This window comes from Nilaparvata lugens, chromosome 1 (assembly GCF_014356525.2).
Source record: "Nilaparvata lugens isolate BPH chromosome 1, ASM1435652v1, whole genome shotgun sequence".
NCBI classification, from domain to species: domain Eukaryota; kingdom Metazoa; phylum Arthropoda; class Insecta; order Hemiptera; family Delphacidae; genus Nilaparvata; species Nilaparvata lugens.
The window spans coordinates 67,007,032-67,023,595 of record NC_052504.1 but is presented as its reverse complement, the minus strand read 5'-3'; the positions used below and the strand labels follow the sequence as shown (position 1 = coordinate 67,023,595).

The window sequence follows — 16,564 nt, the reverse complement described above, 5'->3', positions numbered from 1 at the left end:
GAAAAGTGAACCAAAGATCACAAGTAGACCAAAGAGGAAAACTAGGTCAAGTACTTTCCTCAACTAAATTGAAACAATTATTGCCTTCCAACTATCCTAATAAAGGGAGAGATAAGCTGGGTTCAAGTGCCAGCTGCTTTCCAATCCGAGCAGGTAGCGATTGCATCATTACTTAATTTGCTACTAGTATAATTTGTACTAAACTATTATTATTGGTGTTGGAGCTCCCCGAGAATTTAAGAATTTTGTGTAGAATAAGATAATTGAATACTATTGAATTCATATGTTGTATTCCATATCCTTGGTGAACAATCAGCAGAAAATTGAGAACAGTATGAAAATAGACATTTTTTGACTGAGGGATAATATTGCATTACCCAGGCGATAAATATTATGGAGAGACTGAAAATATGATTTATTATTTTTCTTAATTGATGGCCAGTCTGTTCTCAATGTTATTCGACTTCTGTGGGTTAGTCATCATCAATGAATTCGGAAAAAAGAGCCATAAAAAATAAAAGAGGAGAATGAATATAACAGATAGAAAAAGTAATATGACCAGAATGTAACTTCTATGGTAACTAGAGAGTAAAAGTAAGTAATAGAGAGTAATATGATCAAAATGAATCTCCTGCGATGACTATTAAAGTAGTTATAGCAATATTTTTGAGAATGTTCTATAAATTGGAATAGACAGATTTGTGGATATTTTACTGTGCTTCACCAAAATTATTCATCAATTGTACAATGCAACATTGACGAGAAGTGCTCTGGATTCTTAGAGATAAATTTTCAATAGAGTCCAATCAACTTAATATTCCATACTTAATTCATTGAACGTCTCGCGTTTTTCTCGATGGAATCAGCAGTAAGGCAAATATGAATGAGAAGTGAAGCCTTATATTCGAAAATATTCATGATAAGGAACTGATGAAGAATTTTTTCGACGAAAAACAACTTTAGTGAGAAATTAGCATAATACCGATACCGGAGAACGTGATAGCCATTGTAGAGCAGGCAAGTAGACTTTGATCAAACAAATTACTTTCGGCAAAGTTTATTACTATCTCTCAACATCGTATGTTAATAAGATCTCAGACTTCTCTTCAATATTAGAATTTCCTCGCGTAAAAGAATTCTTCGGTTAATGAAATTAACAGCATGCAGCAGAGGGATGAATGGAGGAATTTGCCATAAGAATCAATATTGTACCTGCAGTCCTCTTTCTTCAACTTTTTACAAGCTTTCAAGACACTACGGAGGAGGCGTATAACTTCAACAGTTGAAATATTGAACTATTCAATTCTCAGAAAGACTAAGTGACTTTTAAATTAATTTTGTGAAATGAATTCACCTTCAACTATAGTATCTTGAAGAGCATAATTAATTCATGTATACACCATAGTATATATTCGGCTCCGTGGACTTATGGTGCACACGCCAGAAAAAAAATTAAAAAATTGACAATAAACCACGAATCTTGTGTCGGCAGAATATCCAAAAATTAAATTTTGTACAAGCACCATTTTTTTTTCAAACGCATTTGAAGTCGCGGTCAAGTTAATTTTTCAATGCTATTTTCCCTATCGTTGCTGGCAAAATAGTCAATCATTCTATTAAGGCTCGAATAATTTTGGGACTGTAAATTGAATAAAAATGGAAGAAAATAATTTATTTATGTAAGAATATCAGCACCTTTATTCAAAGCCATATTAACTGCATGCGTATTCATATTGCCGATACAGCATTGATAAAACAGTTTTATCAATGATAAATAATAATAATAATACAGTTACTGTATACGTTCATTTAGCACTTTGTCTCAAAAAACTGTTCCAGGTGAAAAGTTGATAATCCATGCAACATAATATTATATAGTCCAAGCAATGAATGCTCAAAAAGAGTATAGATGGAAAAGTTTGGAAGACTATTTTTGACCCCGCAGTTCTGTTCAGGGTAGTGAGGAGGTAAACATATCAAAAGTCCCCACCCCTACACCCTATGCTGTGGGAGTGGGGATGGTTCAAAGGTACCATTTTTTGGTTACTCGCATATAACTCGAAAATTATACATTTGAACAGACATGACTATTCTATAAGAAATTAAAGCTTACATAATTTCCTACAATATTGATCTAACAACTTTTGACTTTCCTTGCCCTATTACCATAGGTACGGAAAGTATTGCTTTAAGAAAAAAATTAAGGTACCCCAATTTCTAAATTTCTATACGTTTCAAGATCCCCTGGGTCCAAAAAAGTGGTTTTTGGGTATTGGTCTTTGTGTGTGTGTGTGTGTGTGTGTGTAAGAGTGTATGTTGTGCGTCTGTGTACACGATATCTCTTCTCCCAATTAACGGAATGACTTGAAATTTGGAACTTAAGGTCCTACACTATAAGGATCCGACACGAACATTTTTGATCGAATGCAATTCAAGATGGCGCTAAAATGGCGAAAATGTTGTCAAAAACAGGGTTTTTCGCGATTTTCTCGAAAACGGCTCCAACGATTTTGATCAAAATCATACCTGAAATAGTCATTGTTAAGCTCTATCAACTGCCACTAGTCCCATATCTGTAAAAATTTCAGGAGCTCCGCCCCATCTATGCAAAGTTTGATTTTAGATTTCCAATTATCCGGTTTGAGATATAATTTGAACGAAAAATTTCGAGTGGAAAAGATTGAGCATGAAAATCTCTAAAATTAATATCTTGTAATATTTTCACCTAGAATTGAAAATAAGTTTGAAATTTGAGAATATGTGATTATTCAGTTGCAAACTGTTGGCAACTGTTGATTCTATTAAATCATTCACTATGGAGAGATAGCAGATCTCGTGTGTATCCAGCGTTATTGTCCTGTCACCAGCTGGCTCAGATCTTTGAATAGTAGACTTGAGATGTGCGTGAACACTAGCGTCAGGTGATCAATTTCAATAACGGCAGAGAAAGTTGTGTGAGTGCACCACACCAGATTTTTCTATATCTCTTCACTTTTCGAGATATCCGCTCTAAAAGATGTGACATTTTTGAAAAAACACATTTTCCTTCATTTTTTCTATTTTTGCTCTTATAACTTTTTGAGTATCGATGGGTGAAATCCATGCTGATCATAAGCTTATAGAGCATCAAATTCTCTTCAATTTAATGCTTGATTTCACAACTTTACGCACATCCCTACGACTGTTGCAGCAGCTTTAGTGTTGAGTGTGAGATCTTCAGTTATGCAAAAAAAACCAATTGACAAAGGAATTTGAAGAGAATGTTTTGAACACAATTTTTGACTTCGCAGCTTTGTTGAGACCAGTTAGGAGGTGAACATTACAAAAGTCCCCATCCCTACCCCTTGTGCTAAAGGGATGAGGGTGGTTTGAAAGTTGCATTTTTCAATGTTTTGCTTACACGCTCATATCTTGAGAAAAATGCGTTCAATCGACATGACTAACTATTCAGAAATGAAGCTTGATAAATTCTCTACAATATTTGCTCTGTGGTAATTTGTGATATATCCAACAGTTTTCGAGATATACGCTCTTAAAAGTGTAAAATTGTTGAAATAACAGCTTTCTATCCAATTTTTTGATGTTTCAGGGCCTACAACTCTCCAACAATGCATCGTAAAAATGAATGCTCACCGTAGATTTGTAGAGCTTTGATTCCTCTTCAATTTGATGTATTATAACACTACTCAATGTTTTCCTTCTATTGTTATTGCAGATTCAATTTGGGGGGTGAAATTTTCAACTCTGTAACAAGTGTCAACTTAGCAGTTCTACACTTTTAATAGACAGGCTAAGAGATGCGTATTTTTGCTATGTTCACCTCTCAACTAGTCTTCATTGATGAATGATTTATGATGAATAATTCTATAGTCTGCTTTTTACTCTAATATTGGCGTATGAAGGAGGCTCCTTTTCCCTTTTATATTACCCTTCAAAATGAAAAATTCCCAAAAAACCTTGTATATGCGTCGACGCGCAATTAAAAAAGGAACATACCTGTCAAATTTCATGAAAATCTATTACCGCGTTTCGCCGTAAATGCGCAACATAGCCTATAAACATTTAAACATTCAAACATTCAAACATTCAAACATTCAAACATTCAAACATTCAAACATTCAAACATTCAAACATTCAAAATTCAAACATTCAAACATTCAAACATTCAAACATTCAAACATTCAAACATTCAACATTCAAACATTCAAACATTCAAACATTCAAACATTCAACATTCAAACATTCAAACATTCAAACATTCAAACATTCAAACATTCAAACATTCAAACATTCAAACATTCAAACATTCAAACATTCAAACATTCAAACATTCAAACATTCAAACATTCAAACATTCAAACATTCAAACATTCAAACATTCAAACATTCAAACATTCAAACATTCAAACATTCAAACATTAAACATTTAAACATTAAGAGAAATGCCAAACCGTCGACTTGAATCTTAGACCTCACTTCGCTCGGTCAATTAATGAATATCTGTATATGTGTCTGTTTGTTTGTTCCCTATAGACTTGAAAACTACTTGACAGAATGGCATGAAACTTTGGGAATATGTTGTGTGAATATTGGGGATGGTTCCTGATCAGAAATTTCAATAAAGGGGCTAATAATAATATTATTCTTTAATCCATTCTACAGACCTATGTTTACGTAATTATTGTCGGCCGAGCAGCTACCAAAGAACGGAAAGATGATCATGATTCAAGATCATGTTGTGATAATATGATTTAGCATCTAAAGTTACCAGCTGTAATAAACAGATAAATTGTGTTCTAGTATTAATACGGTAGTTTGAGTTGAAGAGGAGTTGATTGGTACCAGCTTGCTGTATATAATGGTTCCATAGAAGACCTATACAAATAATTATCACTCCCCTATCATTAAGAAACTGGAAAATATTGGAGAAAAATGATTCACCTCATGAAAGAGAGCTGTTCATATTGCATTCATTGATTACTGAAGAATGACAGAATAATTCACCTTTCTTTTGAATTTATCTTAGCTTATATCCATCCTAAAATGGAAGATGGAAAGAATATGGAAATCTGTGTGATTCCATCGCATATTTACCGGACCATCTATTGGCAATCAACAGCTATGAACGCATTAAATTCATCTTTGAAACAATGATTTGATTTAACCATTTTTTTCAAATTCAACACTTTACTGATAGATGTTACCTTGATTGAGAAGAGATTGTTCGATTATTTGTAGATTTACCTTCATTGATTGAGAAGAATGTTTTTTCGAAATCCTACTTGACCAAGCACATAGAGGAAGTCCGTAATTGAGATGTAGATGTAAATATTGATTGTAAATATTGATAAATCTCATGATTCACCAAATAAAGTCGAATGTGACATGAGATACATTGACTTTTTGGCGGTACGAAGTTCGCCGGGCCAGCTAGTCAATAATAATAATTCGGGGCACCAAGCTTCGCTCCGGAGTACAAAAGCATAGAAGAGTATAAAAGCATAGTTTATGTTGATTTATTAATACACAGAACACAATCCTCTCAATTGATTGGGGAAGGACGAACAGGCACAGCCCAAAACTGTTTCTTCCCCGAATTTATATATATATATATAATATATATATATATATATATATATATATATATATATATATATATATATATAGAAGCGAAATGGCACTCACTCACTCACTCGCAGAACTAAAAATCTACCGGACCAAAAACGTTCAAATTTGGTAGGTATGTTCAGTTGGCCCTTTAGAGGCGCACCAAGAACGGATTTAGAATTTTTTTTAAAGATACGCCAAAAATCTGCGTTTTTCCAGCGCTTTTTTGTGCTTTCTCAGCTTTATCGAGAACAAATGAACAGAAAATGTTCAAATTTACTACAGAAGCTCAGCTGGGGTGTAATAATGTTGTGTTTTTGGAATTTGAAATAACGCCAAAGATACGCCCAAAATTAGCGGTTTCTTGCGTTTTCTCAGTTCTTTCATAAAGTAATGAACAGAAAATGTTCAAATTTGGTACAAAGGTTTAGCTAGGGTTTAAACATTTTGTGATGAGGTGTCTTTAATATCTCATCAAAGATACGCCCAAAATCAGCGTTTTTCTCAGCTTTTCTGCGTTTTTTCAGTACTTTGATTTTCTGATGGAATGAAGCATGCTCAAATGAAAAATGTAGGCGAGCGAGGCGAGCCCGCTGATCTCATTTTTGGACGATCCAGTCGGGGGTCCAGGGGGCGGAGCCCCCTTGCTAGACGGATATGGCAAGCGAAGCGAGCCTGACGGCTAGTATCACTATAAATACGGTAGTCCAAAAAGTGGGTTATGTTCCATACACTTTTAATTCCAATTTTCAGTCCACACATTTGAAAACAGGAAAGTTCAAATTTCGATTTTTTACAAACCAAATTGAATAACAAAATAACACTCACTAATCACCTAGAACTGTAAAATAATGATTAATTTTGAAAATTTTTATATAGGTACTTTAATTTGAATAAAAAAATGATGGATCTTCAATAAATCATATATCGTTAATCATGTCATCAGATCAGATGATCAAGTCGGTTTATCTATAACTAGCAGGAACCCGTGCTTCGCAAGGATCTATTTTCAAAATTGATAATCTGAAAACTTGACGTAATGAAATTTTGAAGAATTGAAAATAGGCCTATAACCATCCTTGGTTAATTAAGAATCTAGCCTATATGCCAAATTTCAAGTTGATTAGTCCAGTAGTTCAGACGTGATAATGCGTCAAACATAATTTTCCTATCCCGTACATGTATCAAGCCAACTCTTTATTTTATTATAAATATGGTTAACGACTGCAAGAGATAGGAGTGTGGAACAGAATAGTTGTGAAACTATGATAGCCCCAGAAGTTTCTCGAACACAATAGTAGGTACGGTACTACATGAACTTTTTGAAAGTGATTTTAAAAAAATGTTAAAACAACAGAACTGAAAGTTGTCAACCTATCATTATACCTCCATTTAGAGAGTTCGATTCTTGTTGGCAAGAAACATGTTATTCAACGCAGAAATCATTGTTGATTTACTAAACTATAGGATAAGTTGAATAGTTTCCCTTTCAGGGGGAGTTTTGACAACCCACAAAACTCATTTTTCATTTGAGGAAATATCGAAAAGGTGCATAGGATCTTATTTTTTGTTCAGCTTGCCAAAATACCCCTCATTTCAATATTAAATTTTTTGACTGACTCTACAGTGAGTCAATAATTCTATCATGGCTCGAATAATTTTGAAACTGTAATAAAATAAAAATGGTAGAGAATAATTAATTCATGTCAACACCTTTATTTAAAGACACATTAACTGCATGCGTTTTTGTATTGCCGATACAGTATTGATAAAACTGTAGACGTTTATTTAGCAGTCTCAAAAAACTGTTCTAGCTAAAAAATTAATAATCCATACATTGGGCCTATACATTGCATCAGGAAAATTAAGTTCAAAACTATGGTTTTCCTAAACATAATTATGTTGTTGACATAATTTCTTTGGTGCAGCTGTTTCACATTCGCCATATTATTATACAGAGTTTGTGGAAAAAATATTGATTATCAAAACAATACTTTTATTATATTAATAATAATATTAAACATATTTATCAATTATCAGAACAATATTATTGAGGTTGAGTGGAATCAGGTAGAAAGCAATAACAGAACAGATGTTCTTTTTTGAATTTCTATCATATTATTTTGTTATTTCAATGATTACAACATAAATGTTAGAATATCACATGTCAATAAATAAACTATCCCATTTCCATATGGTGTTCACCTTACCATGTTCATAACCTTACTTAATAGGATCCTTTTTCATCCTTTGAAATCCTTAGAGGCAAAATATCTAAAAATCCGTTCTTAGTGCGCGTATAGCATGTTTGAAGAATATTTGTGCAAAGTTTCAAGTCTGTAGGACAATTAGTTTGAGCTGTAGTGTGATTTTACATAAAAAATTTCGAAAAATGCCCTCTCCTGGACCCCCCTGTGCTCCTGATCGAAATTTTTCTGCATAGATCTAATTTTTTTTCGTAGCTGAACAAAAAAGTTCCTCATGACTTTGCTGAGCGGTTAAAAAGTACAAAATTTTGGGGGGGCCCTAGCTCCCTCAGGGGGGCAAATTTCTGAAAATCCTTTCTTAGTGGATGTTTTCAGGCTACCATAAACAATCGTGCAAAATTTCAAGTTTTTAGGCTTAGTAGTTTGGGCTGTGGTGTGATTTCAGTCTGTCGGGGCTTAGCCTTTTATAAGTATATAAGAGAAGAGAAGAGAAGAGATTGCCAGATAATACTTCTCGCGAGATCCGCTGACTTATTGCAATAGTTCAACAGCTGAACATAATTCTGTCTCACTCCCACACAGGCAGTCCCATCTCCTGTTATCGACAGACGACGAAATGATCATCTGTTTTTCCAAGGATAAATAATTATAATCCTTTTTATGTCCTTCAGCGAGTTTTCCCAGGGATGAGGCCCAGTACTATCGAATTTTTATATTATAAACCTACTCCAAATTTCGTGAAAATCGTTGGAGCCGTTTTCGAGATCCGTTGGACATAAATAATCATATAACCATATAAATGAATGAATAAAAAGATAAATATACAGAGTGTTTCAGAAGTAGTGTCGAACATTTTAGGGTATTGTTCCTGGATGATAGGATACTACAAATGTCGTATTTGAAGTGTCCAAAACTCAGCAGTTATCCTTATAGCTACCATTTTGTTTTTTTCACTTGGTAATTTCTATCTCAAGTAATTATTTCTCCATGCTATAAATACTCAACTTTGAAGAATAAAATAAAAAATGTTCTATGTACATATTTAAAATAGCAGCCATTTTAAATTTTTGATGGCAAATTTCACGAAAACCGTTCACTGTACAGAGACAAAAAAGTTAGGAAATTTTATCAAGATTCCAAGGATACATTAGTTATTACGATTGGTCAAAGAATAACAGAGAAATTAATATTCTTTCCGTACTACATGCATGACCACTATTCACCATTTAAACATCAAATATCGGGGCACCGAGCTTTGCTCGTTATTTATTTATTGATAAGCAGAACACAATAGGTACCTCAAAATGATTGAGTAAGGACTAACAGGCACAGCCCAAAACTGTTTCTTCCCCGAATTTTGATTTATACACTATGAATAGTCAAAAAAGAAGGTTATGTTCCATACACTTGAATTCAGGTCCATTTTTCAGCCCAAATATTCGAAAACAGAAAAGTTCTAATTTAGATTGTTTACAAACCAAATTGAATAACAAAGTATAGTTTTCAGTGTGCTTTCAAGTTAATTGGCATGCCATGTATCAACTTTGTCTAGTAGAGAAGTGTTCGCGTTCATTATCATGGAATTTGCCTTGATTGAGTACTTGAGCATGTTATTGGTGTATGGAGAGTGTGGATGTAATTCAAGAGAGGCAGAGAGAGTATACAGGAGACGTTTTCCTGACCGAAAACACCCATCTCATTACACCTTTTTAAGATTGACAGATGTCAAAATTGTAAGTATCGAGAAATCGATAACTTCATTGATATACTAGTAGAGAATCTGATATAGAAGATATTTCACGGAATGTCTCTCAATTTGAAGCGTACTCTCTGCCAGTAATTGTCTTGTTTTTTCAGCTTTCCTTTCATGAAATACATTCCTTAACTTTCTTTAACTTTCAGTGGAATTAGTACAGGGTTGAGCAATTAAGTATGGAGGATTTGGAATAATCTATTGCTATATACTCATTTTCGAACAAAATGTACCTTGGATTTTACCATTTTCATAGTAGAGAAGAAAATAAAACAAGTCTACCTAGTTATTTATTTATCTAGTGTATGGCAGATACACAACAAATATATAGCTCATGAGTCTCAAATGCCTTGATATGCACTGTATATTTCCAAATTCATTGGGATGTTGTGTAGTTTGATGATGTTAAGTAGATGTTGCCTACCTAGTTTGTAAGTTTAGATAGAACGTAGTTTTGGCGGCTTCAACTTATAGTAAGAATATTCCAAGGGAAGCTGTACTCGGTACAGGATAATTGGCTTTTCCATCCCAAACATGCCACACCATATCTATATCATCCGGGCTTAACACACACTATTGTGAACTGTAAATGAGACACTCTAAACTAGGTCAAGTTGGTAGAATATCTTATTGAGTGTCAGGACAGGGAGGAAGATTTCTAGACTCTGACTAATAATAATAGTTATCCTATTGTGTTATGAGGGTAAGCAAAAGAATAAAGGCTTCATCATTACTTTTTATCGATTCAATTGCTCGTTGAACAAGGTGAATTATCTCTATATTTGTACTGACACAATTACACAATAATATGAAATGATATTGATTATATGAACGATTTTGAATGATAATGTTAGTTTTGGAATTTACAGCTTTTCAAAACATATCGTTTTTCATGTATCCTAAAAGCGAGCATTAACCTTAGAAGCAACATCGACTAGCAAGTGAACCGACAATATTTTATGAATAGAGAACGTGAGCAGGTAGTGATAAGAGGGGGGATGATAAGAGAGGGTAGGGGCTGCCTCACATGATTGGGACAAGCGTTGAATTTGGCGTGATAAATGTGTTGAGCGTTAAGCTTCAAGTACAATCAAGTTAGAAGTCAGCTGGTTATCGTACTCACTCTTTTACGGATGATGAATTGCGTCACGAAATATAAATTCCCATAATAATGTTCACCCACGTGAATATTGCGGTTGAGTCTCATCAGATACATGGTTGCATGGAGTAAGCATTTCTGAAAAGTGTCAACTGTCGGTATAACACTGCATACCGGTATCAGTGATGCATTGCAGTTGGAATGTTTGAAATAATGTTTCAGACTAGGCTTATGAATAGTTATGTATCAGTTCATGAAATTAAGTATCAGGGTGAATTCTAATGATAAGGAATTGATAGACTATCCAATGGAACTTGAATGCTCTATGACAAATATGCTGGTGTAGGATATAAGCGTTTCTATGTATTTTGCGGGATTGAAACACTCAGTGCATGGATTCAGTAAATTTATCTCTAATCAAAAACTACCTCTCTTGTTTGCAGATTCCAAGTTTGAAAATCTGTTAATTAAATCTATCTTGTTTCAGGAACGGAGTTGATGAATACCGTTGAAATGTAAGTTCCTGTTATGATGATTTCTTCAGACTATTGAAATCATCTCAACCTTCTATGATTCCCTCAAAGGAATAGGATTGAAAAAGAGAATCAATTTCTATTATCTTGCTATTGACTATCATCAGTCTTCCCAAAAGTTCAATTTGACGAGGGACACTCCAATTGACTGATTAAAGGAATACTTATAACATTACTTAGCATTCTGTTAAAACAGAAAAGTTCTAATTTAGATTGTTTACAAACCAAATTGAATAACAAAGTATAGTTTTCAGTGTGCTTTCAAGTTAATTGGCATGCCATGTATCAACTTTGTCTAGTAGAGAAGTGTTCGCGTTCATTATCATGGAATTTGCCTTGATTGAGTACTTGAGCATGTTATTGGTGTATGGAGAGTGTGGATGTAATTCAAGAGAGGCAGAGAGAGTATACAGGAGACGTTTTCCTGACCGAAAACACCCATCTCATTACACCTTTTTAAGATTGACAGATGTCAAAATTGTAAGTATCGAGAAATCGATAACTTCATTGATATACTAGTAGAGAATCTGATATAGAAGATATTTCACGGAATGTCTCTCAATTTGAAGCGTACTCTCTGCCAGTAATTGTCTTGTTTTTTCAGCTTTCCTTTCATGAAATACATTCCTTAACTTTCTTTAACTTTCAGTGGCATTAGTACAGGGTTGAGCAATTGAGTATGGAGGATTTGGAATAATCTATTGCTATATACTCATTTTCGAACAAAATGTACCTTGGATTTTACCATTTTCATAGTAGAGAAGAAAATAAAACAAGTCTACCTAGTTATTTATTTATCTAGTGTATGGCAGATACACAACAAATATATAGCTCATGAGTCTCAAATGCCTTGATATGCACTGTATATTTCCAAATTCATTGGGATGTTGTGTAGTTTGATGATGTTAAGCAGATGTTGCCTACCTAGTTTGTAAGTTTAGATAGAACGTAGTTTTGGCGGCTTCAACTTATAGTAAGAATATTCCAAGGGAAGCTGTACTCGGTACAGGATAATTGGCTTTTCCATCCCAAACATGCCACACCATATCTATATCATCCGGGCTTAACACACACTATTGTAAACTGTAAATGAGACACTCTAAACTAGGTCAAGTTGGTAGAATATCTTATTGAGTGTCAGGACAGGGAGGAAGATTTCTAGACTCTGACTAATAATAATAGTTATCCTATTGTGTTATGAGGGTAAGCAAAAGAATAAAGGCTTCATCATTACTTTTTATCGATTCAATTGCTCGTTGAACAAGGTGAATTATCTCTATATTTGTACTGTCACAATTACACAATAATATGAAATGATATTGATTATATGAACGATTTTGAATGATAATGTTAGTTTTGGAATTTACAGCTTTTCAAAACATATCGTTTTTCATGTATCCTAAAAGCGAGCATTAACCTTAGAAGCAACATCGACTAGCAATTGAACCGACAATATTTTATGAATAGAGAACGTGAGCAGGTAGTGATAAGAGGGGGGATGATAAGAGAGGGTAGGGGCTGCCTCACATGATTGGGACAAGCGTTGAATTTGGCGTGATAAATGTGTTGAGCGTTAAGCTTCAAGTACAATCAAGTTAGAAGTCAGCTGGTTATCGTACTCACTCTTTTACGGATGATGAATTGCGTCACGAAATATAAATTCCCATAATAATGTTCACCCACGTGAATATTGCGGTTGAGTCTCATCAGATACATGGTTGCATGGAGTAAGCATTTCTGAAAAGTGTCAACTGTCGGTATAACACTGCATACGGTATCAGTGATGCATTGCAGTTGGAATGTTTGAAATAATGTTTCAGACTAGGCTTATGAATAGTTATGTATCAGTTCATGAAATTAAGTATCAGGGTGAATTCTAATGATAAGGAATTGATAGACTATCCAATGGAACTTGAATGCTCTATGACAAATATGCTGGTGTAGGATATAAGCGTTTCTATGTATTTTGCGGGATTGAAACACTCAGTGCATGGATTCAGTAAATTTATCTCTAATCAAAAACTACCTCTCTTGTTTGCAGATTCCAAGTTTGAAAATCTGTTAATTAAATCTATCTTGTTTCAGGAACGGAGTTGATGAATACCGTTGAAATGTAAGTTCCTGTTATGATGATTTATTCAGACTATTCCTTTCAAATTAGCTAAAGTGATACCTCTATTTAAATCTGGAGCATGTAATGATATGAATAACTACCGTCCTATATCCCTTTTGAGTGTTTTCTCTAAAATATTAGAAAAAATTGTGAAAGAACAACTGATGAGCTATCTTCTAGCAAACAATATTCTTAGTAAATCTCAGTATGGGTTTAGGCAAGATAAATCAATAAATGATGCACTATTTGATATCAATGTAGAGATTAACAATTCTATATCTTCTAGCCAAAAATCCATGATGATCTTCTTAGACTTGAAAAAAGCTTTTGATTCTATAGATAGGAGAAAGCTCTTAAAAAAGTTAGAATACATAGGCATCCAAGGCACATCCTTGTCTTGGTTCAATAGTTTTCTTTCAAACAGGAGGCAATCTGTTTCCATAGCGGGTATAGCTGGTGATGAAGCTGACGTGGATTACGGGGTGATCCAGGGCAGTACTCTGGGTCCCCTGTTTTTCCTCGTCTACATTAACAATATTTCGAGACTTGCCCTGAATGGAAAGATTTTGCTATTTGCCGACGATACCCTGATTTTTCTGAGAGGTGATTCTTGGGAGGAAGTAAAAGATAAAGCAACACATGATCTTGCACAGGTGAAAAAGTGGTTTGACCAGAACACCCTTTCTCTAAATGTAACAAAAACAAAGTTTATGCCAATATCTCTGCGCCCCATTACTGACTACAACCTTGAAGACATCAAAATACATAACTGTGATGATCCGCGAAGCAATGTATGTAACTGTGAGCGTATAGAAAGAGTACACTCATACAAATATCTAGGTATTGTTTTCGACAGTCGTATGAGATGGTCAGAACACATCACCTACTTAAAATGCAGAATTCGTCGGCTAATTTATGCTTTTCGGATGTTGAGTGACATTCTCAATCCAAATGAGATTAAGATGGCCTATTATGCTTATATACAATCAATACTGGCTTTTGGCATCATTGCTTGGGGGGGAGCTTATAAAACGGTTCTCGAACCCGTTGCTGTGGTACAGAGAGAAGTCATAAAGGTAGCCTTCAAGAAATCAAGATTTCATCCGTCAGATTTATTATTTAATGAAACATCTATTCTTACAGTAAGACAAATTTTTATAAAAGTTCTTCTTATTCACATGTACAAACATCAAAACTCAATCTTTTCAGTAGTCTCACACTCTTATAACACCCGTTACTCACAGAATACAACTGTCTCATCCACTTATTTGCACAGAACTTACTCAACTACCAACCTTCATATATTTCACAAATTCTTTATAGGAACATTTCCAGTAGATTTGCCAACTTGAACTTATTTGAATCTTTGTCTATTGACACATTCAAAAAGAACACACATGGTTATTATCAGTCCTCGGTCTGGATGAATCAGAGGAACTTATAATCTCATCCTACAGATAGTTTTTTTTCATAATCTTTTTATGAGTTTAGTGTCTTGCATCAGACTTAAGGTAATTTTTGCTCCTCATTCAATTCATAATTATTTATTAGAATTTCAATTAAGGTATCACTCCTATAATAGCTCTACAGTTATTTTTTTCTAATTGAAATCCAACATCGTCGGGGTTTGTGCTTTGTTTCTCATTTCGAGTTTTCCCTGTCCTCCTCTCAATATCTTAGGATACGTCAACATCCTTTTCCAATATAAATTAATGAATTTATATGTAATTTAATAATAAAATTTCATTCTCGTCAGGCTGACTGATGGGGGCTCATCCTTGCTCACAGACCTTAGGTCCATGCAGGGATAAATTCCTTAAGTACGGCCTGTCAGCTTGCACTATTAGAGGAATAATAAACATTAATGATAGAATAGAAAGTCTTTATGTTATTATGCTTTATTATTATTATATTTATTATTATGATTATGCTTTGTAAGTAACATTATTGTATTGTAAACATTTTCTGATAGTGTGGGTGACAGAATTTATTTATATTTGTTGTATTGTTTTTTGGATGAGGAATAAAAGAATTTGATTTGATTTGATATTGAAATCATCTCAACCTTCTATGATTCCCTCAAAGTAATAGGATTGAAAAAGAGAATCAATTTCTATTATCTTGCTATTGACTATCATCAGTCTTCCCAAAAGTTCAATTTGACGAGGGACACTCCAATTGACTGATTAAAGGAATACTTATAACATTACTTAGCATTCTGTTATATCGGAAATGTTATTTTTGTTAAATTACAAATTCCAAGATAATATATTGATAGAATACTATTTCGCTTTTCAACTTTTCTGTACTTCGTATGAATGAATCCGTAGCTGATTATCGATTCCATCGAGGTGGATACTTGAGATTGGCCACGTAGGAAAAACTTACGAAATAGATTTCACTTTATAAAAGAAGTTTCGAGTCGGTCTCATCTATGGCAATGGAGCTCGGAAGGATCTAGATCAATCCTGCCCATTATGCAAACATGAACGGATCTGACTGAACTGCGGAAACCAATAGGATTGAATGGAATGAGAAACGGACTGTGAAAGTTGATAGAACCGACTAAACAAATAAGAAAGTCCCATCTCAAGGTATAATAGGTTTACCCTCTACTTGAGAGAGACACAGAGATTCTTTTCCAAACGCTCATGCGTCCTGCTCAAGAAATTTTTCCTGCAAAAAAAACGGAAAAGAAGTACTGCATCTCTATGAATTCATCTTTGAAAATACTCAATTTTTAGATTATAGCCTATTCAAACTTAAAAAGTTAATATTAGTGAGAATCATACTCTCATGAATTACATTGATAAGTTCTTTGGAATCATTACTATGGAATAACGTATTATTTCTATATATTGATATAATCTGTATTAACACGCGAGTAGTGGCACGGACTTGCAGAACGTCAGCATTTTGCTCACACTCACCCTTATGGCTCCCTAGACTATAAACAGTTGGTTTTGACAATGCTCTTTCAATATGTATTAATTTCAAATCTTCCTCAACGTGTTTTTTGTTATTATATACTATTTAATAGTATATAATAACATAATACATGGAGGAGATTCCAAAAATACATATTGCAAATTTATTGTTAGAATTTATCATTTTCATGGGATAAAATAATCTACTCATGAATGAAATTAATATACCTCCTTTATTTGACTAATTTTTCGACAACTAGATGGAATAAAAAGATAATGAAAGTTTAAATCAGAAGATGGAATATGAAATAGGAAGATAATACTT

The 16,564-nt window shown here is 33.9% G+C and overlaps 1 protein-coding gene across 6 annotated transcripts in view; it reads left to right on the top strand.

Moving 5' to 3' along the window:
* Positions 1 to 16,564, top strand: part of LOC111045524 (octopamine receptor Oamb-like) — a 236,441-nt gene that overhangs the window by 113,714 nt on the left and 106,163 nt on the right. For 3 of the 6 annotated variants that reach the window (XM_039440515.1, XM_039440532.1, XM_039440511.1), the window contains exon 2: positions 11,154 to 11,181. The exons of 2 other annotated variants lie outside the window; for them this stretch is intronic. The gene's annotated coding sequence lies outside the window, so the exon portion shown is untranslated. Of the gene's footprint in view, positions 1 to 11,153; positions 11,182 to 13,280; positions 13,313 to 16,564 lie in introns of those variants that run through there. One more of the 6 variants, XM_039440525.1, reaches the window with a different exon arrangement.